The 23,110-nt window shown below is 36.4% G+C and overlaps 1 long non-coding RNA gene across 1 annotated transcript; it reads right to left on the reverse strand.

Moving 5' to 3' along the window:
- Positions 1 to 11,295: 11,295 nt before the first annotated feature.
- On the reverse strand, positions 11,296 to 13,166 carry LOC123666282. The gene is made up of 3 exons (XR_006745201.1): positions 13,049 to 13,166; positions 12,323 to 12,408; positions 11,296 to 11,607 (listed from the first exon to the last, which is right to left on the reverse strand). It is a non-coding gene; the product is annotated as an uncharacterized LOC123666282 (long non-coding RNA).
- Between the last annotated feature and the right edge of the window lie 9,944 nt (positions 13,167 to 23,110).

The following is a 23,110-nucleotide window of genomic DNA, read 5'->3' on the forward strand; positions in this document are numbered from 1 at the left end:
TTATTATATAGTTGCACTTAAAGTTATTTTTAGTGAAAATTTCTTGTGCGTTTTTATAATCTACAATATCCCTTTATATAACTAACCATGACTATAAATAGAATTTTTGTTGTTACAAAATATATTAATGTCACATAATAGGGGTCTACTCAGAGTTCCTTGGAGAGCACACTAAGCTTAGCTGAGTCGGTCCTGATTGTCTCATAGACACTTGACAGCGATTGTTACTTGTCGTGAGGAATATATCCGCTAACGCGCTGTAGAGCAGCTGGTGAATTAAGCCCTTCTCGTACCTGGAGAAAGACGCCTATGTTTAGCATCGAAATGTTACTGGCAGAATGAATTAATCAATAAAATATCCCTATTTTCATCTATTAGTTATATCTACCTATAGTTTAGAAAAAAATAACTGTTTTTAGAAATAAAATAATTAAATAAATACAATAAATTGACATTTTTTCAGAGTTCGACAGCATACCATTGCGTCAATTGCAACATATTATTTTTAAAAAGCGAATTAGAAACGCACATGAAATGGTCAGGATGCATTCTGAAATCTGACAAGAAAACTAGGAAATCAGACTTCAAATCGGGTATAAAACACGTTAACATAAAAACTGCACAGGAGTCAAGTATGCTCGATATTCCATCGGAGATGACTGTAGTAATTAAAATCGATGTTAAAAATTCTCGGGGTGATTTTGAAATTATGAAAAGTGATAAAATCGTTGTTTTTGATGACAAATTCGTCGAAATTCCATGGGATTCGTGGCATGGACTTACGAAAAACAAGAAAGGATACTACTGCGCCCTGTGTCAGGTTAATTTGAAAGAGAGCGTTGTTAACATGCACATCGCTGAAGGAAAGCACGCAACTATTCTACAAAATTCGATAGAAAAGAAATTTTTGCCTTCAATCATTAGGACGGTATGTATTTTTTCGTTTTTATTTTAATTTTTATTTGTATCCAAAAAAGGTGCCGAAAGACGCCGCGTTGGCGCAACGGTCACAGCTATGGATTGTACCTGTTGCGCTGGCGGTTGCGGGTTCGATCCCGCACACGACAAACATTTGTATTGGCCATATAGGTATCTACGATTTAATTATTGTGTTACCCACACATTAGGGATTCTAAACATTTTTGAATATCATATCAAAAATCGACCGCTCCAGCTTGGTTCGAACCTGCCTCGCCACGCCACGGTTCGCTTAAACCGAATATAAAAATCATCATATCAAAAATTTCGCTCTAGCGGGTACATCGTTCCATAGCTTAATTGGCTAGAGCGCCGGCACGGTCAGTCGGAGACGCGGGTCAGCTCCGACGCGCGACTGGAGTTTACTCCTTCAGATCCACTGTCTAAATAGGCACAAAAAGGCTTACTAGTCTAAGAAATAGATTAATACCATATCAAATGTATATAAACAAATCAATTAACGCCATCTTATCATGTGATCCACCACGCTGCTCCAATGCGGGTTGGCGGATATATTCCCTAGTAACGATCGCCATCAGGCGTAGATGATAACACGGTGGGGAGACCCACAAGGACTGCACAAACACATAGACCACGGCAAACACCTATATGGCCACTTGGAATATCATATCAAAAAATGACCGCTCCAGCGGGGTTTTACCTATTTATTAGTCTTGAATGTGTTAAATTTATTCTTGTTGTTAATTTTCAGATCAACGAGAGTGATATGCACTGCCTCACTTGTAACGTGGCGGTTTTGAACAGGAACAATGCATTTTCTGAACATCTTCAGGGGAAAAAACATGATAGAAACCTATCTGCAATCAACAAAGTCGACGTAAATAATGTTTCGCCTAGAAACATTTTATATCTATAGATATAATTTAAAATCTAAGAGATGAAAGTATGTAATACACATAATAATTTTTTTTGTAAATTTAGGTTATCATATCTGAGTTGGATTCATCCATCTGGCTATCAGTTACATGTACGTGGTTATACATTTGGGTACAAGCGAGGTGCTTTAAATCAAACCCACATATACTGTGTAATATTTCTAATCTGTGTACAAAAATTAATTTAAATAGAAGCAGTCGTTAAAGTTCAGTTGTAAAACTACCTTGTTTCTGAATTACTCTATTTGGCTGATTTTTGTACGTAATTATGTCATCTGTCTCACTGGCATCCATCGTGTATATACTATACTTATATAAAACCTTTTTAGAGGTAATCTTACCGGTTATTTTTTTTTTTAATTTTACTCTTGCAATTAACTGTTCCTCCTCAGTTTTGATCCTAAAGTGTCTGCCACTATAACAACGTTTTTAGCAAGCGCAAGTTAACAGTGATCCCAAACCCTTTCCAATTCTGAAACTTAATATCGTCTAATAAACCGGTGACCAATTTTCAGGGAAATTTCGTCATTTGTACCATTTTATCACTTAGATGTAATTACTGGAAATCGACTTGGTATCTCTGTAAAACTTTTAATTTCTCTAAGTTCCATTAAATAACAAGACAAGTGGCAGTACTCTTTTACTAATCTTTAGGGTATCATACCATGATGAGCTAAAAATGAAAATAGCTTTTAGACGCGATTCAGTACCTAAATCCTCGTATTATTTCCTTTATAAATCCAGTTTTGACGAGTTATCATGTTCAAGAGTAAAGCCTGTGGTGGTATTTTCTTATAAGTGCCAACTGTCCAATGTCAGACATTTATAGGATTGTCCATTAATCACGTGATTATTTTTGGCAATTTTTTTAACCCCCTCTCCCTCTGGTCACATGTGATGGGGTTTTAGACTACCCCTTCCATTCCCAAAAATTTGTGCGTATTTTTAGTACACAGTACTTCCATTCAAATTTTCAAAATATTGTGCATAATATTGGTTTGATTAAATTTTGCAAACGGTCTAAATTAACGACTTGCCAAAAGTATCTAATAGTATTGTTTTTAATATAGAAACTAAGTTTTATTTTGTCATTTCATGGTCTCACTAGTTACTTAGTGTATTTTAACGATAAACAAACGACCTTAAATACGAATTTACGCAAACTTGCGCGGTTTGCTTTAGTACCAAGAGTGGTATAAAAATGGCGGCCATATTGCCAAAGTACAAATTATGAAGAAGTTAGTTTATAAATAAATGTACTAATAATGTGTTTGTAATTAATCTTAGTTTGTAATAATGTTCCTATAGTTTTTAAGTTCTTTTTATAGATTTTGCCATTTTTTTTGTTCGCGAGGAAATCTTTTCCGCGGGAACAGCACATTTTTTTAAATTTAATATTATTATTATTATTTTAAACTGTATCTTAATTATGTATTAAATTTCAAACTGATCTGTTCTGACGGGATGGAGTAACATTCGTCCAAATGTTCATTTATTTTTAGTAAGGTTTTTTAATTCTTAAGACAAAAAATAGGATTATAAGTTTGTCAATGATTTTGATGTATTTTTATGTGTAAGTTCTTAGCTATTTGTGGTAAAAATCGATCCAGCTAGTATAAGCTCTTTCCCCAAAATGATAGCCATTTTCGGCATAAAATGGAATTACTGCGTTTTTTTTTTTTTTTTTTTTTTTTTTTTTTATATGTCACTAGGTCGGCAAACAAGCGTACCTGATGGTAAGCGATTACCGTAGCGCAAGCGCGTTGCCGACCCAATCCCCAACCCCCCAGGAGCTCTGGTCACCTTACTCACCAACAGGAACACAATACTGCTTGAAAACAGTATTATTTTGCTGTGATCTTCTGTAAGGAGCAGGAAATTCCTGCTGTGCCCTACCTCAGTTAAAATTACCTAATAATTTAATTTTATAAGTACCTCTCATTTATTGTAGAATTTATAAGAGGATCGATTTTTTTATGTATTTTGAAATATTTAATGTAGCTAGTAAATGAATGGTATACATTTTTTACATTTTTTCTATAATTTGGATTTATTTTTAAATAAATTTTTATGACATTGAAATGTGTTTTATTTTAATTTGTTATAACATTATTAGAATCGTCCCGTGGTTTCACCTGTGTAATATTCGGTCTCGTGGGAATGTCGGTATAAAAATTCATGATCATCATCACAGCAGCCTTTCGCAGTCCACTACTGGACATAGGCCTCCACAAGTTCCCGCCGAAAATGGCGTGAACTCATGTGCTTTGCCCATAGTCACCACGCTGGGCAGGCGGGTTGGTGACCGCAGGGCTGGCTTTGTCGCACCGAAGACGCTGCTGCCCGTCTTCGGCCTGTGTATTTCAAAGCAAGGTATAAAAAATTATCAATTTATTATTTTGAATCACACTCAGCTATCCACGTACTAAGTTTCATTACATTTTTCACTGGAAGAATAACAAAACTATCCAACCATCGTCACAAACTTTCACATCCCTGCTGAAAGTTCCAAATAAAAACGATATATTTCTATATAGAGATAGATCTAATAGGATCCAGATAGCCCAGATAAAAATTGTATGAAAATTTTGGGATCCCTGTTTCAAACTTAACAACAAGCTGTATTTCATGCAACATGTTTCTAATTTTGTTCTAAAACACAGTTTATAGATTATTTTCAAAAGAGTAACTGCGGAGTTTCTTGCCGATTCTTCTCTGCAGAATCTACATTCCGAATCGGTGGTAGCTTCACTTTTACAAAAATAATAATTAATTTCTAGTTTTAATTAGGAAAATGACGATTCGCAAGTGCCTATTTGAATAAATCTATTTTTGATTTTGATTTTGAAACACGTTCACAATAACCCCGTACAATCATCGCTTTTTATTTGGAACTTTCAGCAGGGATTTGTAAGGCGCCGAGGACATAAAATAAATGAATTTATTTTGAACCCTTTAAAAAAATTTAATATTCCTATAAAATCTTTTTAAATTTGAAAATTTAATTTTATAGTAGTAAAAAATATATGTCTGTTTCACATTAAATAGTAGGTTTGTCTACTTGAGCCGACTGGTATTGTAAGAGACGATGGCAAGAGACCGGACGGTATGAGTTTGATTCCATGGAAGATGGGTCGGGTGCTGGTATGGGATGCAACCTGTTCAGACACGCTAGCCCCTTCCCATCTACATGGAACAAACAACAGAGCTGGTGCGGCTTGTGAAGCGGCTGAAAAAACAAAAGTAGACAAATACAGGTGTCTAGGCTCCGAATATGATTTTGTCCCATTCGGTGTCGAGACCCTTGGTCCGTGGGGTCCTAGTGCTAAAACACTATTTAAGGAAATAGCAAAAAGGTTAGTCGACGTCACAGGAGACCGAAGAGCTGGCAGCTACTTCGGACAAAGAATTAGTCTAGCTATTCAAAGGGGGAACGCTGCCAGTATCTTCGGAACCTTGCCTAAAGGGACTCCTTTTAATAATATTTTTTAGTTATTATATTATGTGTATATATATACTTAAGGTTTTCTTTTTTTTTTAGTTTAATGTAATTTATCTGTTAAATATAGCTTAACTATTTATTTTTATAATTTATAATATTATATTTATAAAGGATTGTCATTGTCAACGGATTACGTCAAGAGGCTTAATAGGTTTCAAAGTACCTACGTGATGACATTCAATAGTAAAAAAAAAATCAAGTACTACTAAGTTATTAAAAAAAGTTATGAAGCGCGAATGTCACCTTTTCTAAGACAACCTATTTCCCCATTGTCACATTACATAACGATAAGCCCTTTCCCTTCTTATGTGTGAAGTTTTGCCACCGAGTCCTAGTTGTATTGATGTAATATTTATAAATAGTCCCGTAAAAATACATATTTTAATGCCAAAAATTTCGACAGAGCTGAATTTTGGTGCAGACTGGATAAAACAGTAGAAAAAGAACTAAAAGTCGCCATAGATTCCATATGTGCTAAAAGACATATTCGAGGTCAACGGTCGAAAATTTCATGTTTTTTTTTTTCGAAAGTGGTATTCTTTAAATTAAAAATATAACCTAGGTAAATACTGTAGAAAAAATAATAATAATTGGGCGACAAATTTTTGGTGGCCCCAAGTGGTAGAAACCCACGCTACGCCACTGGTGTGAACTGTGAACGTATTTCCACAAGACGACTCCTTTTATACATTATTTAAATGTTAAGAAAACAAAATGTCGTCAAAACAATTTATTTTATGCCACCTCCTCAATCTCTTCTTTAAGCATGCGGTAGACGGTTGCTGCTTTGTTGACGACATTGTCTGCGTACGTCTTGAGCTTCTTAGATGATAGAACATCTTTAAACGCGCGTAATATCGATTTTGTATCAATTTCGTACATCATCGAAGACTTTCCATCGCCATTTTTAAATTTAACTACTTCTGGTTCTGAAAATAAAGTTTTTGTTACCACATGGGTGACAAACAAGCGTCCCTATGCAAAATATCTTACACACTTCATTAAAACATGGACAAATGAACACCAAATTCTCGTAGATCTCATAGCCTCTCGTAGCTCCGTACGAGAATATGATCTGCATTAGTTCATGTTTTTATGAGGTTTATGACACGCAATTTCCGTAGATATACGCTTCACCTAATGGTAAAATATCGTCGAAGGCTATGGACGCCTATAACACTAGGATTATTGCAAGCGCATTGCTGACCCTCCCCAGGAGCTTTGGCTACCTTGCTTACCATAGGAACACTATTACGATACATTACTTGAGAGAAGTATTATTAAGCTGTAATCTTATGTTTTTTTAGCTTTGAGGTACTTCTCCCGTTAGACTGATTTAAATTTTGAGCATGATATTTCCTGCTGGGCTCTACCGCAATTAGAGATGTTAAAATATTTTTTTTATATCACTAGACAAGTGTACGGCTCACCCGATGGTAAGCGATTACCGTAGCTTATAGACGCTTGCAACACCGGAAGTATCGCAAGCGCGTTGCCGACCCAATCCCCCCAGGAGCTCTGGTCACCTTACTCACCAACAGGAACACAATACTGCTTGAAAACAGTATTAATTTGCTGTGATCTTCTGTTAGGTCGAGCTACTACCCCAGTCAAGCTGCTCCATATTTTGAGCAGGAAATTCCTGCTGTGCCCTACCTCAGGTAAAATAGTAATAGACGCATCACTCTTAGTCCCTAGTCAGACGAAAATCACGTGTTGGAGGTCTAGAAACGCACAAATAGGTACACACAATGATTGAAACAACGAAGTGGATTAATGGACGTGATAACTGAGTGTAGTTTTATATCTTTTTAATCTGTGTCACTATTTTGGTCATCTTCGCTCTATACTTAATGACATAACATACATACCTATCTACGAAAACTTAATTCATTAAATAAATAAATTTATTAACTTATATTATACTTTCGCAATTTCGCTCTGTAATTCGCCAGTTCACGCGAATCGGGCTTTTTGAATATATCCATAATTTTACGTATCACTTTCGACAGGGCGTTGTCCTCCATTTTGAAATTGCCACCATCTTGTCGACGATCGCCATTTGCTTTTTCATCAGTTTTAATTGCAAAAACTATACTTTCCAATTCCTTATCATTGGGTTGATTTTTAATAGTGTATTGCTTGAAATTTTTGAATTGTTTTTGTGCTTTTTCAGCTATTTCGTCGAATTTGTCAGCTGGTAAAACTTTATGTATAAGCGTGTCGCTATCATCTTTATTTTCTCCTTTTCGTACTTGTACTAGTACATAGCTTATAACTTCGTTCCAGAGTGTACCTATCAAGATCGAATTAATCGTATATCTACTTAATCTAGGCGATTTTTAGTCATGAATATTATATGTCAAAATAAGTATAACTTCATGTAAGTGAATCAAAATATAGACGTAGACATAATCATACTCGGTCTGTTTTTATTGGCTAACTAGCGACGCACCCCGGCTTCGCACGGGTGCAATGCTGGTACTTAATATACTACAGAATGTCTTTATTTATAGTGTGAAGCTAGCTTATAGTATAGCTATTAACATAATAACAACAACATTCAAATATGCGTCGTTAGATTACACGTTGTTACAGAATGCGTTAAAAGAAAGTTTCACTGCCCTTAGGTGATAGCGTGATAATATGTAGCCTATATGTTGACCCGACTTCTTCATAATATTCGTGCCAAATTTGAACTAAATCCAGGCAGTACTTTTTGAGTTTATCCCGGATATACAGACAAACAGACAAAAATTCTAAAAACTATATTTTTGGCTTCGGTATCGATTGTAGATCACACCCCAAGCATTATTTGTATGCAAGGTACAGTTTTGACTTTCCTACCATTTTATTATATGTATAGATATCGGTAACGTAATTTTATGATTGATAAAAGTATACCTATTTTAAATAAGTATTCTGGATATCTATAATCTGAAGACTGAAGGTAGGAAATGTTATTATTTCGCTTCGCTTCAGCCTGTAATATCTCACTACTAGGCATAGGCCTCTTTGCCCATGTAGGAGAAGGATCAGAGCTTAATCCACCACGCTGCTCCAATGCGGGTTGGCGGATATATTCTCTACTATGAGTAACGATCTCTATCAGGTGTACATGATGTAACCGGGACCAACGAGGACTGCACAAACACCCAGACCACGGCAAACATCTGTATGACCAATACAAATGTTTCTCATGTGCGGGGATCGAACCCACAACTACCAGCGCAACAGCCACAAACCAATGCGCCAACGCGTTGGGTAATTATTGTCTTCATATTAGTGTTTCAATTCAACCGTTACTAACGATACACAAAAAAAACTGTCGATAAATAGTTTCCGAATAAAAAAAAAAAAAAAAAAAAACTCATCATATGTTTAAGAAAAATATATTTAAGTTTGTATTGGTCTCATAAAGTTACAGTTAGTTTTTCATAAATATCTTTCATGTACAGACATTTAATTATTAATACAGATAATTAATAATAAATTTTACATACCAATAAAAATGAAATACAGAAGTTTCTTGATAAAAATCATTTTAGTTAATGAAAGTATAATCGATTATTTACAGATGTAATTATTACTAAATTTGACGGTTATTAATTTTATTAATTGATAAGGAACATTAAAAATAATCATTTATTATCGTTTTAGCAATAATGATAACCAATACAGTGTAGTGGTAAGAGTGGACGTCATAACACTGGCGGTTGTGGGATCGGTTCCCGCTCTTTTTAGATCTAAGTATGATTAAAAACTAGCAATAACCGTGCAAATAATTCTTAAATAAGTAAAAAATTACCGACCGTCAATCATGTTGACGTTATTTCAAAATTAAATCCGTCATATATATAATTTAAATAATTAATTAATTTATAAAAACAAAATTAATAATATTTTTTTAGTTGTGGATGCCGGGAGAGAAAGATCTATAAAATTATATATAATTTATGTGGAGTAATTGTTTTTTCAAAAAGGGAGGCAAACATTACCATAGCGTATTAATATATATGATATTGTATCTATCATAATCGATACTTATTCACGATATTGAAATTAGACTCCAAACCGTGGAGGTGCACCGTGTTTGATCATTTTGATGATGATTCAACCTATCTCTAATTTGGAAAAGAACTATGCCCTATAATGTCACGTTTACAGGCTGATTGAATCCAGTAAGTCAATACAAAATAGTAGCTCATATTTTTATTACGAAAATATTATAATTCCATAGAAATTATATCGGGAGTATATTGGGAGTTGGCGACTGGCGATATATCGAGGTACTAAAATCTATGTACGACGCGGCGACGATGACCGTTCATGTCAATGTCAATGACCAAAGAACAAGACCTATTTCCCTTCGGCGCGGGGTAAGACAGGGGGATGTAATATCACCAAAACTGTTTACCACTGCGCTAGAGGATGTTTTTAAGACCTTGGATTGGGGGGAACGGGGCATCAACGTCAACGGTGAATTCATCTCTCACCTTCGTTTCGCCGACGATATTGTCGTCTTTGCGGAGACGCTGGATGAGTTAGGCCAAATGCTGGCCGGCCTAAACGAGTCCTCCCGACGTGTCGGTCTCTGTATGAACTTGGATAAGACGAAAGTTATGTTTAACAACCAAGTCATACCGATATATCGGTCGATGGTACCCTTCTCGAAGTTGTTCAGGATTATATTTACCTAGGCCATACTATCCAACTAGGCCGCAACAACTTCGAGAAGGAGGCCGATAGGAGGATTCGGTTGGGCTGGGCGGCGTTTGGCAGACTCCGTCGAGTCTTCACTTCGAAGATTCCGCAATGCTTGAAGACAAAAGTTTTCGAGCAATGCGTCCTGCCTGTGTTAACATACGGAGCCGAGACGTGGACACTAACCAAGGGACTGGTCCACAAGTTTAAAGTCGCTCAACGTGCAATGGAACGGGCTATGCTTGGGGTCTCTCTCAAAGACAGGATTAGAAATGAGACTATCCGCGAGAGAACGAAGGTAACCGACATAGCCCACAGAATTAGCAAGTTGAAGTGGCAGTGGGCTGGTCATCTGTGTCGCAGGACCGATGGCCGTTGGAGTAGACGGGTCCTAGAGTGGAGACCGCGTCTTGGCAAACGCAGTGTGGGACGTCCTCCGGCCCGTTGGACCGACGATCTACGTAAGATTGCCGGTGTAGGCTGGATGAGGATTGCGGAAGACCGGGATGTGTGGCGCGAACTTGGGGAGGCCTATGTCCAGCAGTGGACTGCGATAGGCTGAAGTGATGATATTGGGAGTGCTTTCCAAAAATAGGTATGTTTTGAATTGCACATATACACACTTTTTTTATGAAATCGGTTGCTGACATTTTACAATATATTTTTATACAACACTAGCTGATTCGGCAAAAGTTGTCTTGCTGCTAAACGCTATTTAAAAATAGGGATTGGTGGTAGAAGGATGAAAATTTAGGGCTGTATGTATTTTTCAACGTCAATTTATAATAAATTAAAATTAAATAATTTATGTAAAAAAAAAGTTGCGGTGGACTACCCTTAACATTTAGGGGGATGTAAAATAAATGTTGTTCGATTCTCAGACCTACCCAATATGCACACAAAATTTCATGAGAAACGGTCAAGCCGTTTCGGAGGGGTTTAACTACAAACACCGCGACACGAGAATTTTATATATTAGATAATGTTTATCTTGTTCACTTAATTAGGACTGAATAGGCGCAACATAAAATAAAATAATAATGTCGTCAGATCTAGGGAAGCGTGACTATTCTTGATAGTCTAATTTTTACTTTCTTATATTAATAGAAAGACGTATTTAATGACTTGCCATGACAATTTTCATAGAATTTCCTAAAAATTGACGCATAGGTGATTGATGAGGGGGTAAGGTTTTTAAAAAAAAGATCATTAGGCTTAAGTTCATTTATTTATATTATGTATGGCGTAAGTATTACAATTCTTCGTCAGTGATGTTTATGTGTGTGTTGACGTGTATGTGTGTCTGTGTTTAATCTTTATGTGTGTTGTGTGTGTCGTTTACACATTTTTATCACTTCGTCGGTATCCGTGATGCATCGCCAGGACGCTCGCCAATGAAGTTACTTTGTTGGGTTCGTCAAAGCTAATTATCAGTCGGTTGAACAGACTGGAGAATGCCACGTTGGGATAATTATGGTTAATGGTACTAACGTTGACACAAACGAAGCTTATCATTTCGCTGGTGTCCTGGAAAAAATCACAGCCATAGTTGTAAAACGGTTAAGTGCAAATGGTCACGCTTTGCAAGCACGTTCCAGGCCCTATTGTAATTGTTAACATGTCAGATTCTCAGGAGCTCTGGCTTCTTTACTCATCACAGGAATACAATGGCTGTTGTACATTTTAAGCGAGATATTTTCTGCTGAACCCCACCTCAATAAAGTTACTCATAATTTTTACCGAAATGTGTAGTTTTATTAACAATGCTACTTTCAAAAATACGAAGTTGAAGAAAAGTTTTAGTGACTCAAGCACTTGTAAACTCAGTGGTGACAATCCGTACTATGACCCTGATTTCTAAGAACGTGTTGTTTACTCTGAGGTAATCTTGCTATCTTAGCCACATCTTAACTTAAGCAGGCTCATCATAGAAAATAAATATTTTAATATTATCAAAGTACAATTAGCAGCATAACAGCTAATGGCGACCTCTATCAACGGCCAAGTTCTAAAAGACATTATGAACGGTTGCTATAGGCATAAGTATAGCGTATAATCGTCACAGACATTGTACGCTAGGTGGAGATCGCTTTTCGCAACGTCCATGGTTCGAAAAGAGAAAAAAGTTTTGTTCAATATAAAAATATAAAACATTTCAAGATTTAGTCGTCAAAAACGTTCAATAAAGTTGAAGGTCAGCGCTCAATATCCGTGACGATAGCATAACAACATAGTCACTTACGAAATATATGACGAAAGTCTCCAAGTTCGCCGGGATGACGTGTGTCTTATTGTGGAATACAGTTGCATATTTCCAGCTTGGATCACCTGAAATTTTTTGAAATTGTATATTACTAGCTGACCCCGCATAATTCCCCCCCTCCCTTCCATATAACAGACCTACCCGATATGCACGCAAAATTACATAAAAATCGCTCCTGCCGTTCTGAAGCAGTATGATAACTAACATTGTGACACGAGAATTTTATATCTATACAAATAAATGAAATTGGAGTGTCTGTTCGTAATATTAATCGAATCGAGAATCGGCCAAAATCTATTTTTCATACTCCTAAGTTCTAAGGGGGGGATTTAGGGAGTTACTAACATATATGGCAAAGCAACGTTTGCGGGTTCAGCTAGTATTTTTTTTAAATTATGCATAAAATACAATTAATCAATAAAAAAGAAATTACACACACTACCATGTATTTGCCACACAAACGCATAAATCTTGTGTTTATTATTATAGAAGTAAAGTCTTTGACAACAGAAGCTTAATAATATTCAAACTTATAATTAAAATTAATTATGGTCGAATTTCGACCACTAGGCGACCACTAGTATAAGTAAATAGTGCCACAAACTACACTCAAATAAAATAAAAAGATATACAGACGAAAAACTATAAAAATTATCGTTTTCTATTATCTATCGTTAATGAAGTCCCCAAAAAAGTTTTACTAACGGCAATTTTCAGCATTCTATGTATCTCCGAATTTGCTTACTACTGATAGGATATTGACGGAGGTAAGTTCCATACAAATAGTGTCAAAAATCGATCGAGATAGATGATAATTAAAAACTGCCATATATCTTCCCTGTACAGACAGCGGTCAAATACATTTTTATTAGAGTTGATATTTGAAAGTACAGATACAACAGAAATCCGTCAGTAAAAACTGCAGTAAGTCAATTTAGTTAAAATATATATTTACCGAATTGATAGTCACAAGAATAATCATATTGGCAAAAAATATTTCCAATCGTATACAGAACAACAATTAAAACGTATTTCACTTCCATGTCGTGTCGATTCTTTCAATATTATCACAAGATTGTTTTCGTTACAATTCTAATATTAAAGATTAAGCTACTTACATATAATTTATTTTAAGAAGTTCGTTTGTTTATTTCTGTACTTTCATTGCAAGATTTAGGAAAAAGCAAGGAAAGTTTACCTAGAAGTAGTTACTATAATATTATATTTTATATATTTTTATTGAAGCACACAGGATCTATCCCGTACAAAATGTGGAGCTGCCCGTCTGGGGAAGTTCCTCGACCTTACAGAAGATCACAGCACATAAATAAATCTGCTTTCAAGCAGTGTTGTGTTCCTGTATGAGTAAGGTAGAGAGCTGCTGGACAGGGTCGGGGGTAAGGCCGGCAACGCGCTTGCGATGCTCTTGATGTTGCAGGCGTCTGTAATCTTCGCTAAACGCTTACCAACACGTGGGTCGTACGCTTCTTTGCCAACCTCATCATCATTACAGCCTATACAGTCCACTGCTGGACATAGGCCTCCACAAGTTGACGCCAAAAATAACGTGAACTCATGTGTTTTGCCCATAGTCAGCACGCTGGGTAGGCGGGTTGGTGACCGTAGTACTGACTTTGTCGCGCCGAAGACGCTACTACCCGTCTTCGGCCTGTGTATTTCAAACCCAGCAGTTGGATGGTTATCCCGCCATCGGTCATCGCCATCGGTTGCCAACCTAGTCGTATAAAAAAAAACTAATATATAAAGTGCAGCGCGGGGAAAACCCGGATACTTGGTTTGGTTTGGAAAATTAACTGATATTAAATAATTGCAGTAATTGATTCGCCACAATTAAAAGTAAATTATTAAAACGTGTATAAAATGTGTACTAAAACGATTATTAAGAATATTACGGGAACGATTACACCCACCAGTAATAAATACAACGTAGGTCGACAAAAAAAACGCCGACGTTGGCGCAACGGTTACAGCCATGGAGTGTGCCTGTTGCGCTGGCGGTTGCGGGTTCGATCCCCGCACATGACTAACATTTGTATTGGCCATACAGGTGTTTGCTGTGGTCTGGGTGCTTGTGCAGTCCTTGTGGGTCTCCCCACCGTGCCTCGGAGAGCACGTTAAGCCGTCGTTCCCGGTTGTTATCATGTACACCCGATAGCGATCGTTACTCATAGTAGGGAATATATCCACCAACCCGCATTGGAGCAGCGTGGTGGATTAAGCTCTGATCCTTCTCCTATATGGGGAAAGAGGCCTATGCCCAGTAGTGGGATATTATAGGCTGAAACGCAAAAAAAAAGTCTTGTCAGATTTCGATCAAATTTAAATGAGACCACATGACACGCACTAGTCTTCAATTAAAAAAAGGAATGTCGAAATCGGTCCATCCAGTAAAACGTTCTAAGGTAACACATTTTTAGTCCAATTGAGAACCTCCTAATATTTATAAGTCGGTTAAAACATAGCCTATGACGGTAATTAGGTAGTATTCTTCTGGTGAAAGGATAATGAAACTCATATCTCATAGTGTTTGAGTTTTTTTCACTCCAAACAAACGAAGAATCAAATCTTTCTTTATTTTGAAGAATACTTTTCAAAAATATTCTTACGGAACAAAAGTAAATATTTGGAACGATATGCTATTTTAAAGTAACTAGCTGTACCCTGCGCGCGTTGCTACGCTTTTTGGAACGAAGTTCCTTACGGCAGGCTTGAAATTTGGCTGGGCGAGCGTACTGAAAAAAATGTGGTACTAAAACCGTAAGAAAAATATATAACGGAAGTGACGTAATATCAGTCACACGACTGTATAATATGACGTTTGTAAAACTAAAATATTATTATTAAACTTTTTTTTAAATCATTAACGTAATTTTATACTGTCGACAAAAATAAATAAAGCCATATGTTTTTTTATTTCACTTAATAGTTTGAATTATTATTATTACTATTATTTTGTTTGATTTATTTTATTTTACGGTATTTGTTATTTTCTAAAATATTAAATTTCCTAAATAATTTTATGTACTTAATTAAAAACCAATCAAAAAAATTAAAAAAAAATCAATAACTAGAAAATATATATAAAATTCAACATTTTTTTTTTCAAATTGTGTTGCTTCTATACTATTCGAAGGAACTTCGTTCCTACCTGGTGTCCCATGACCTTTGTGGGCTCATGCCCAACACTTTGGAGAAGATCATGACACGATGATCAAGTGCATAGTTTACGATTCTATAAAGGACATACAGACAAACATTCATTTTTATGTATATCTAGATACAATTACAGAATTAATCACAAATAATAGAATTGTTATATTTATCTCAGTGAATAGCAAAATCACAACAACATACAGATAATAAAACTAGTATAGCTTAAATTTATTGTTTCTTTACTATAATAAATTGATTTACTCACGCTTGGGAAATATAGTAAATCATATATATTAATAATACGCTAAGGTTATGTTTGCTTCGCTTTTTAGATAATTGTGTTTGCTCGCAAACGAAAAAAAAACCGACTTCAATTACATCGACAAGTAATACAACGTAGATCGACGAAAAAATAGCCATGCAACTACGCATTATCATAGATTACTCAAAAAGTAGTTATCAGATCTCGATAAAATTTATATGTGACCACATGATAAACACCAGCTTTCGATTAAATCAAAAATTATCAAAATCGGTACACCCAGTAAAAAGTTATTGCGGATTTTCGAGAGTTTCCCTCGATTTCTCTAGGATCCCATCATCAGATCCTGGTTTCCTTATCATGGCACTAAACTAAAGATATCTCCTTTCCAACAAAAAAAGAATTATCAAAATCGGTACATCCAGTAGAAAGTTATGCGGTATAATACAACGTAGGTCGACGAAAAAAGCGTCAAGTAAAAACGCATTATTAGATATAGCTCGAAAAGTAGTTGTTAGATCTCAAATAGATTTAAATGGGACCAATTGGCACACACTACCTTTCGATTAAAAGAAAATTTGTCGAAATCGCTCCACCCAGTCAAAAGTTCTGATGTAATATACATTAAAAAAAAATACAGTCGAATTGAGAACCTCCTCCTTTTTTGGAAGTCGGTTAAAAAAATCTCACAATTACTCCGCATAAATTATATATCATTTTATAGATAATGGCTTACTCTACCGGCACGTCCGGGCTCCTAGCGAGATCGCACCTCGGCTTAGAACGTCGTCGGGATGGAGGAGGCGCTATGCGGAGCGCTGCGGCGAGTTGTGGACGGTCGATGCGCCTAAGCGTATCCGAGCCGTCCTAACGCGGGGGACCTCGTCTTCGCCGGCGAAGGCGGTGCGTGAGTGTTCGGTGTGTGGGTGTGTTATCTACGAGAGGGGCGTTGGCTGCGGTTATTCTATCATCGGGGTCTGTCAAGACGTGTTTAGGACGTCTAAGTCTCGTCTGTACGCTTCCTCTACCTAAGTAGGAGCAGGCCTCTGCTACAAGAGGGTTGGGGTGTCGGAGTGCTCTCTCAAAAAACTTTGAAGAAAGCTTTTTGAGATGCTTGTCAACATGATTTACGGTCTGTAAATTTTATAATCAAAATCTTGGCCTACGTGCATATTTAAACCCGAATCATATAACAGGACATTTTGTCCGTCACTAGTGCGATTCTTCGTGTTGTGTCTTTATTGTTTCGTTGGTCAAAGAAAAAAACATGTTTTGTGTAAACATTTCTTATTTCTTTGTTATTTAGTCATCAAGAAACCCAAGTTTTTTCGCCATGTTCGTTCGCCTGCCTGCCTGTTCTCGGCTTCACACAACGACTTTTTGTTAATAGTTTTATAGTGTGACTAGCTGTGCCCGCGGCTTCGCCCGCGATGAAATTAGTGTTTCACAAAGTTTTTCCGGCAAACTTCCAGTGAAACTCTCATCAAAATCGGCTTAGCCGTTCCATAAACTTTCCTCTTGCCAATGGTGGAGCCCTCTCTCGTATGGTGAAACCGCATGAAAATCCGTTCAGTAGATTTTGAAGTAATCGATCACATACACTTTTGGGGACTTTATTTTATAATACACTAACTATTGCCCGCGACTAAGTCCACGTGGTTATGAAGATATGCATTACTATTAAGATGTTTAACGCAAATTATTTTTTTATTTCAGTCACTTGAAATGCTTATAAACTGAGTAACTTTTTAAAAGGCACAATTTAGTATAATTTAATACTTATTTTTATAAAACCTTTCTAGACACCACATTTTTAGTTTTATTTTCAGGCTGTATATGTTTCATACAAACTATTAACCCCAATTAAACCCCCTTAGCGGTGGAATATCGTAAAATCCGTTCTTAGCGAACGTCTGCTAACTATAATCTACCTCCCTGCCAAATTTTATCTTTGTCCAACCTGGATGGATAGACCATCCAGCGGTTTTTGAGTTCTCGTGATGAGTAAGTTAGTGACCTATCTCTTTTAAACATATAGATTACGATGCATTATTTGGACATCTTTTCACCATCTATAGAGCTTACATTTTAAATTTCAAGTCTCTTACTTCAAAAACATAGGACTTTCATACAAACTTCTAACCCCCGTTGTACCTCCTTAGGGGTCGAATTTCGTAAAATCTGTTCTTAGCGGATGTCTACGCTTTATAAGGGGCCTATCTGCCAAATTTTAAGCATGTAGGTGTTATAGTTTTGGAGATTTCGTGATGAGTGAGTCAACCTACCATCCCCCATTTTAACCCCAAAAGGGACTTGATTTCTAAAGATACATTATTTGGACACCTTCTCATCATCTATAGAGCATACATTTTAAATTTCAAGTCTCTTACTTCAAAAACATAGGACTTTCATACAAACTTCCAAACTCCGTTTTATCCCCTTAGGGGTCGAGTTTCGTATAATCAGTTCTTAGCAGATGTTTACGTCCTATAAGGAGCCTACCTGCAAAATTTCAAGTTTGTAGCTGTTATAGTTTCGGAGATTTTGTGATGAATGAGTCAACCTACCATCCCCCATTTTAACCCCAAAAGAGAGTTGATTTCTAAAGGTACATTATTTGGACACTTTTTTCTTATCTATAGAGCATACATTTTAAATTTCAAGTTTCTTACTTCAAAAACATAGGACTTTCATACAAACTTCCAACGCCCGTTTTACCCCTTTAAGAATCGAGTTTCATAAAATTCGTTCTTAACAGATGTCTACGCCCTATAAGGAACCTACCTGTTAAATTTCAAGTTTGTAGCTGTTATGGTTCCAGAGATTTCGTGATGAGTGAATCAATTTACCATCCCCCGTTTTAACCCCAAAAAGGAGTTGATTTCTAAAGATACATTATTTGGACACCTTCTCACCATCTAAAGAGCGAACATTTTAAATTTCAAGTCTCTTACTCCAAAAACATAGGACTTTCATACAAACTTCCAAACCCCGTTTTATCCCCTTAGGGATCGAGTTTCGTAAAATCAGTTCTTAGCGAGTGTTTACGCCCTATAAGGAACCTATCTGCTAAATTTCAAGTTTGTAGCTGTTATAGTTCCGGAGATTTCGTGATGAGTGAATCAATCTACCATCCCCCGTTTTAACAACAAAAGGGAGTTGCTTTCTAAAGACACATTATTTGGACACCTTCTTACTATCTAAAGAGCGAACATTTTAAATTTCAAGTCTCTTACTTCAAAAACATAGGCTTTTCATACAAACTTCCAACCCCCGTTTTACCCCCTTAAGGGTCGAATTTCGTAAAATCCGTTTTTAACGAATGTCTACACCCTATAAGGAGCCTACCTGCCAAATTTCAAGTTTGTAGGTGTTATAATTTCGGAGATTTCGTGATGAGTAAGTAAACCTACCATCCCCCGTTTTAACCCCAAAAGGGAGTTGATTTCTAAAGATACATTATTTGGACACCTTTTCATCATTTATAAGGCATACATTTTAAATTGCAAGTCTCTTACTTCAAAAACATGGGACTTTCACACAAACTTCCAACCCCCATTTTACCCCCTTAAGGGTCGAATTTCGTAAAATCCATTCATAGCGGATGTCTAAACCCTATAAGGAGCCTTTCTGTGAAATTTCAAGTTTGTAGGTGTTATAGTTTCGGAGATTTTGTGATGAGTGAGTCAACCTACCATCCCCCGTTTTAACCCCAAAAGGTAGTTTATTTCTAAAAATACATTATTTGGACACCTTTTCATCATCTATAGAGCATACATTTTAAATTCCAAGTCTCTTACTTCAAAAACATAGGACTTTCATACAAATTTGCACCCCCCGTTTTACCCCCTTAGGGGTCGAGTTTCGTAAAATCCGTTCTTAGCGGATGTCTACGTCCTATAAGGAGCCTACCTGCCAAATTTCAAGTTTGTAGGTGTTATAGTTTCGGAGATTCCGTGATGAGTGAGTGACCTTTCACTTTTATATATATTATAGATTATAGATTATAGACTATAAAATTATACGTTTCAATAGCGTTTTACGTTGTACTTACGTTTTAATTATACCAAACAAAGTGCCAAACGGCTGCCTGCCTTTAGAGACGACTTTTTTTCATCCATTTCTTCGTTTGACGATACTTTCTCTTGTTGACTATGTCACAAACCATATTTCGTCGCAAATATTCAAGTGTTGAATAATAAGCTTACTTAGAAACGAAGGAACATTCCAGCACGTTGGATATTATGGCTGAATCGTGAAGCTTATAAATGTAAACTATTGTATATTGAAGTCCTAGATAACCATTTTATATTGAAGGAAAACTATCAAGAAAAGAAGAAAAGCTTGTATATGTTAGGTTTAAGTGTTTGTCGACCTTGCAGAGCACCTATACAGCCCTCGGTCCCGATCGCTATGATGACCTGATAGCAATCGTTGCAAGTTGTAAGGAAATTATCCGCTAACCCGCAGTGGAGGTACGTGGTGAATTAAACTCGAATATTTCTCGAAAAAAAAAGCTATGAGCCCAGCAGATTTTTACAAATTAAATCAATTTACATCACATAATATCTTAAGATTTTAAACAAAAAATTAAAATATATAAACCAGAAAATTTAAATAATTCTAGACGTAGATAAGTTGTTGTTGAAAAAATCTACAGATAGTTTGCTTAAGCAGTTCACGATAAGCCATGACGTCAAAGTCGTCAAAGTCTTGTAGAAGCCATGTCTTGATGAGCCTGCTTAGGTTAAGATGTGGCTAAGATAGCTTATAGATTAGCTCAGAGTAAAGAACACGTTCTTAGTAATCAGGCTCATAGTACGGGTTGTCACCACTGAGTTTACAAGTGCTTATGTCCCTAAAACTATTCTTCAACTTCGTATTTCTCTTTATGAAAGTAGCATTGTTAAGAAAACTACACATTTCGGTAAAAATTATGAGTAACTCCATTGAGGTAGGGTTCAGCAGCCAACTGATAGAGTATCTTACACAATATTGTAAACAAATAACACTAATTTCGTGCACTGTTGTATTCCTGTGATGAGTAAAGAGGCCTGAGCTCCTGAGAATCTGACAACAATACTGAGTTAACAATTACAATAGGGCCTGGAACGTGCTTGCAAAGTTTGACCATTTGCACTTGAATATTTTATAACTATGATCGCAATGTATTCCAGGAAACCACAAAAGTGATAAGCTTCGTCTGTGTTAACCTAACTGCCGGTAGAAATAATTATCCGGACATTTTATTTACGAGTCTCTCCAACCGACTGATATTCAACTTCAACGAACCCAACAAAATACCTTCATTGGCGAGTGTCCTGGCGATGCATCACGGATACCGACGAAGTGGTGACACACATAAACATTAAACACAACACACATACACGTCACTTACACACACACATTACTTACAACAAAAAATATAAAACCTACGTTGATTTAAGGACGTTACATAAAATAAATACATTAAACTAAGTGGTCTTTTATTTAAAAACCTTTATCCCTCACCAAGCGTATTACGCTTACAAATTCTAGGAAATCTAGTCAATATCGAATATTGAAAGTATTGAAATCAAATAAACCTTTAATCTTACTTTTTCTTTTTTTGAAGTCAAACTTCTTTACGCACGCTTGACTTGGGGAGTAAGGTGGTGAATGCGTGACGAGAACGTTACGAAAAGTGTGAGTAAGCGTGGCGAACGGAGTAAGAGAAGTGCGAGCACACATTTCTCTCTTTCTCTCACATAAGCCACAACATAGCCAGTTACATTTCGTTTATCTAAGACACTGGAGAAGGAAAACATCATTTGAAACCCGGAATGGGATCTCCGTCAAGCGTTCGTGGCATAGCTCTAAAATGCGAAAGACTCTTGCAGCCGAACTGGCTCCACACGTATCGACTCGTCGTTCCTGTGGGCCTAGCCAGTGAGCTCGAGAGGGTGGCGCAGAGCTTAGGCAACTCTGCGTTTCCCTGAAGAGTGACCTAGGCGACACAGTCTGTCTGACACTGTCTAAATCGTCTGCAATAGACGGACTAAGGCCAATGATGATGATGATCTAAGACACAGTGCAGTGCCTATTATGCAGAAATTTTACTTCAATCATGTGGTCTAAATCACACTCGTTTTTAATTTTTTTACTAATTTTTTCTTCGCATTTTGATCTCTTTCTTAGCGTCAAACTATTTTAGTACTATTCATTTGTACCTTTCTAGTTTTGGATACTTCGCCCTACTTGGTCAATATTTTCATTTATTAACCTAAAATACCGACGGTTTGCGGGTTCGATTCCCGTTCGGATTGGATATTTGTATTTAAATAAATATTTCTTTTCGGTTTAGATGTCTGTGCTTGTGGTTTTCCCCTACCTCGGAAGCACGTTAAGCCGTTGGTTCCGGTTTGTACCATATATAATATCGACACCAGCAATTTATACTAAGCTAACTCATAAAGTGAACTTTTGGCTTATAAAAGGGAAAAACGTGATACCTTTTATATTAATTAAGAAACTTATTTGAAATTTGGTATCTTTAATGGTTAATTTATTCATTGCAATTTCACAATTTTTATTATTACAAAAAAAAAAAACACATTTATTCAAGTTGCATTAAGAAAACCAACTTATCGGAAATTCGAGTTGGCGTAGTATAAATTGTTGGTGTCGATATTATAATCAGTATAATAGGAAGGAAGGGAGTTTAGGAGGGAAGGGAAGATATCTGCAAACCCGCAGTGGACCAGCGTGGTGGACTAAGTTCCAAACCTTCTCATATATGGAGAAAGAGGCCTACAGAAAGAGGCAGGTTAATGATATAATGAAGATTATTATTGAATAACAAAAAGGGAGAAAGAATTTTAAGTTTCTTACACATAATATTATAAGAAAATAATTATTAATTTTCCTAATCTATACTGACATCGGTCACCAACCCGCCTACCCAGCGTGGTGACTATAGACAACACACACGAGTTCACGCCATTTTTGGCGCGAACTTGTGGAGGCCTATGTCCAGCAGTGAACTACATTAGGCTGAAGTGATGATGATGATACTAAGATTATAGGGCTGAAAAGTTTGTTCGTTTACTTGTTTAAACGCGCTAATCTCGAGAAATTACTAGTTTAAATTGAAAAATTCTTTTTTGTCTTGGATAGCCGTTTTGCTGTGCTTTGCGTGTGTTAGGCTACATAGGCTATATATTTCCTCAACTTAACGCAGGTAAAACAGCGGGGACAATACTTAAAATATAAAACTGAAATTTGTTTAAAATATTTTTATTCATCAGTACAATTTTCGTTATCAATATCCACATTTTTTTTTCAAAAAATAA

The sequence above is a fragment of the Melitaea cinxia genome, chromosome 25 (assembly GCF_905220565.1).
Source record: "Melitaea cinxia chromosome 25, ilMelCinx1.1, whole genome shotgun sequence".
Classification (NCBI taxonomy): domain Eukaryota; kingdom Metazoa; phylum Arthropoda; class Insecta; order Lepidoptera; family Nymphalidae; genus Melitaea; species Melitaea cinxia.